Raw genomic sequence first — 4,532 nt, 5'->3', positions numbered from 1 at the left:
TCTTCGCTTCCTTGTCTAGCACGTATGCAGGACAACCCCATACCTTTATATGGTTCAAGCTGGGTTGACGCCCTGACCATAACTCGATAGGAGTTTTAGGAACCGATTTGGACGGTACCCTATTTAGCAAATAAACTGCTGTTTCCAAGGCATATCCCCAAAACGAAATAGGCAATGATGCATAACTCATCATTGATCGTACCATTTCCATAAGAGTTCTGTTTCTTCTCTCTGCTACACCATTCTGTTGGGGAGTACCCGGTGCAGTCAATTGGGATGTAATCCCACATTCTGACAAGTATTGTAAGAACTCGTTTCCGAGGTATTCGCCACCGCGATCATACCGCAATGACTTGATAGATTTACCCCTTTTCTTCTCCACTTCTGCCTTGAATTCTTTGAATTTCTCAAAGCATTTAGACTTGCGTTGAAGCAGGTAAATGTACCCATATCTTGAATAATCGTCAATGAAAGTGACGAAATACTCATACCCTCCACGAGCCTTTGTGGACATCGGTCCACACAAGTCAGAGTGAATCAATTCTAACACATGCGAGGCCCAATTCCCCTTGGCCTTAAAAGGCCTTGCCGTCATCTTTCCTTATATACAGGATTCGCAGGTTCTAAATGGAACAGCTTGAAAGTCTTTCAAGACTCCATTTGAAACGAGCCTTTGTATCCTATTTAGATTGATGTGGCCTAACCTTAGGTGCCACGCATGCGTATATTGTTCATGAGAATAATACTTCCTCTTATTCGGATTAGGACAGATTTGTGATGTAGATGCAACATGGACAGAATTTTTAATTGGACATGTAATAGTATAAAGAGAGTTGTTCAAAATTTCAGAACAAATAGTCATGTTATTTTTCATGATAGAGACGCCTCTATCAAAAGTAACAGAAAATCCATCCATAAACAATTTTGAAACAGAAATTATGTTCCGCCGAAACTCCGGCACATATAAAATATCTCTCAGAACTAAAATGTCATCACCAAAACATAAAGATAAATCTCCAATAGCAACAACTGCGACCTTCGACGCATTGCCCATGGAGATGGTGATCTCATCACTTTCCAGCTGCCTTGTCGGCTTGAAGCCCTGCAAAGTGTAACAAACATGATCAGTTGCCCCCGTATCCACTACCCATGAATGAGTAGAAAATGAAGCTAAACATGTCTCAGTTATTAGAACTTGTGACGTACCTTGTCCCTTTGCCTTGAGCATCAGACAATCTTTCTTCCAATGCCCAGTCTTCCCGCACTTGAAGCACTTTCCCTTTCCCATCGGCTTCTTCACGCCGCCGGTAGGGCCGTCCACTTTGGCTTTGCCACTCCCACTAGCTTCGTTGTCATTCTTGCCCTTTGGACCTTTCCACTTCTTCTTCTTGCCTTTCGACGAAGAAGTAGATCCCTTGGCAGCGACAAGAATTTCTTTCCCTTTTCGCGTGCCCATGACTCCCTCCTAGCAGATCAATCCTGTCAAACAAATTTATCATATGCATGACATGATCGTGCACAGAACTGCCATCGCTCATCTTACATGCTAAGATTTCTCTCATCATGTTAAAGCGGGCAGATTTTTCGGACTCCCCATAAACCTTAGAGAGATTTAACATGATCGTAGTCGCATCGTCCATGCCCTGATGCTGGAGTTGCAAAGTTTACGACATAGTCATCATAATATAGCACTTGGCCATATTATTCGACTTGTGCCACCTCCTATGCGCCTCACGTTCTGCATCAGTCGACTGATCAGTTAAGGCCACGGGACGTGGAGTGGTAAGCACAAAACTGTGCTCATCAGCGTCAAGAATATACATTATGTGGCGTTTCCATTCGGTATAGTTAGGACCGGTGAGAGGATTGCTAGCTAGAATATTAATTATCAGAGACATAGACATATCTGAAAGTAAACAATTTAAACATGTAAGAACATGAAAGTATATAGTTCGTAACAATAATATTGTAACCTTTTGATAAAACAATATTAATGAAACCTCCAACGGCTCAAAGAATTCCATGTGCAAGCCACGTGGGGTGGACAGTTACACACGAACTCCTCAACCAGACTATTCACCTAGTCATTTAATTTCCATGTCAACTTAACCTTTTGACAAAAGAAATTAATAGTTGGCACCTTAACTAGACCATATCATCAAGAAGGGACTCCTTGGGGAGTTGTACATTGTACTTGATATGATATCTAAGCAATGACCACATTTTAACCTTGAAAATTAAATTCTCGAAATTGACATACTCACTCGGACCATGCCGCTTTCAATTTAATTTTCTTAGTTATCTTATTTAATTCCATTCTCCAAAGTACTTGTGAAAATTACACAAGTAAGCCACGTGGGGTGGACCGTTACTTCATAACTCTCACTACTTTAATGGATTTAAATATTTTTTATAGAAACCTCTTCTGACAAACTTATGAGAAACAAATACGAAGTAAGCCACGTGGGGTGGACCGTTACTCATATTGCTAAACACTTTGTCTAGAGACCGCATGTGGAGGTCTATATAATTTTAAGAATAAAAATTATTTCAAAATAACCACAATCTAACTTTGAAATTAAATTTTCGAACCATGCCGCATTCAATTTAATTTCTTAGTTATCTTATTTAATTCCATCCTCTAAAGTACTCGTGAAAATTATACAAGTAAGCCACGTGGGGTGGACCGTTACTGCATAACTCCCACTACTTTAATAGATTTAAATATTTTTATAGAAACCTCATCTGACAAACTTATGAAAGAACAAACATGAAGTAAGCCACGTGGGGTGGACCGTCACTCATATTGCTAATCATTTTGTCTAGAGACCGCTTGTGGAAATCTAAATAATTTTAATCATCCATAAAAATATTAAGCTTAGTCTTTTTTTCTTTCAAAAGGTTTGTACATGCTCAAGCACATAATCCTAATCATGCTTTTCTAGAACGCAACATGTAAAACATGCTCGCAGAATTCTAAAACATGCTTAAGAAAACGATAAACCTACTATCATGCTTGTCTAAGCGCAGTTAATAAAACACATTAACAAGCAGAGACGAACAAAAGCAGGTAAAGAGCATAAGGGATTAACACCACGGCATGCAAAGAACAAAAATTAAAATTAAAATTCTTCGTGACCCATTCGTGGAATCCCAACATCTATTCTATTTTAAATAAAAATAAAAAAAAGAAAAAACCAAAAACTAAAACTCGGCCCAAACACTTTAGGCCCGTCCTTGGAAAAACTAGGGTTTGGGCCCCCTAGGTTTTGAGATACGCAGCTAGGGTTTGGAAACCCTAGCTGCCGCCGCCTCCCTTGGACAGCCGCCTCTTGGCGCGCAGCAGCGGCCCGGCGCTGCAGCAGCACGGCGCGCGCAGCGGCCCGGCGCTCGCAGCAGCCCGGCGCCTGCAGCAGCCTGCCGGTCGGCAGCCTTCTAGCAGCAGCAGCAGCCTGCCGGTCGGCAGCCTTCTAGCAGCAGCAGCAGCACTCCTCGATGCCTCCAGCAGCAGCAGCAGCGGAGCAGCTCCAGCGCACGGCACCAGCAGCGGCAGCAGTGGCAGCGCATCGCCCGCCGGGCGCGCAGCGCACAGAGCGCGCAGGCGCGGCCCCGGGCTCGCACTGCCCCTGCCGGCTGCCTCCTTGCCGTCTCGCCCAGCCCACAGCCCGCAGCAACACGTCACGCACGGCAGCCTGACCAGGCGCGCGCGGCACACGGCGCGCAAGCGCTCGTGCGCGCGCTGCCCTCGGCGCCGGCAGCCCTTGCTGCACCGCACCGGCACGCCTCCTCACACCGTTCATCCGTCGTTGATTCGTCGTCGTCCTCGTCTCGTTCCTCAATTTTACAGATTACAACAGAAAAAACAAATACAATTTGAAATCCTAATCTAACCACGGATTTTCTCGCGGTAAAAACGATTACAACGTCAAACGATGTATTCCACGAATCAACAGACCACGAAGAACAACAGCAGTAAAAACAACACACATTATTAATCGTACATAAATTAATAATAGAGACAAGAAATTAATCCTGGGCTCTGGTACCAATTGAAGGAATATTAAATTGAATTAACGTTCCGTTTGACCGATGATCGTTTCTTGGATTATTATTAATTTATCATACAACGATTAATCTTACACATGCTCCTATAAATTTAACAGCTGCACGAAGGTGTTAGGAATACTTACTTGTAAAGAGGATACAGAGGTCGTTGATGATCGTATCGAAAGACTCCAGTTCTGATATTCTCGACTGTATCCCGCTCAGCTTTCACTGTTGGATGGACAACGAGCTATGAAAGTCCCAAGCTGGAAAATCCCACACGTTTCCTGTACCTACCAGCTCTCTCAAAAACATTAATTTTATCAGTGTGTATTTCCTGAGAGCTAACAGCTGTATTTAAATAGAAAATACAGAGGGAGGGGGCGCAGGTTTAGGGCTAGGGATGATTTCCAGCTCTTTCAGGGCTAGGAGACTTTGGGCTAGTCCAGGGACCAGATACAAGGAATAAAGATGGGCCTCAAATAAAT

The sequence above is a fragment of the Salvia miltiorrhiza genome, chromosome 4, assembly GCF_028751815.1.
Source record: "Salvia miltiorrhiza cultivar Shanhuang (shh) chromosome 4, IMPLAD_Smil_shh, whole genome shotgun sequence".
NCBI lineage: Eukaryota > Viridiplantae > Streptophyta > Magnoliopsida > Lamiales > Lamiaceae > Salvia > Salvia miltiorrhiza.
The sequence above is the reverse complement of the archived record's forward strand: the minus strand, read 5'-3'. Positions refer to the sequence as shown.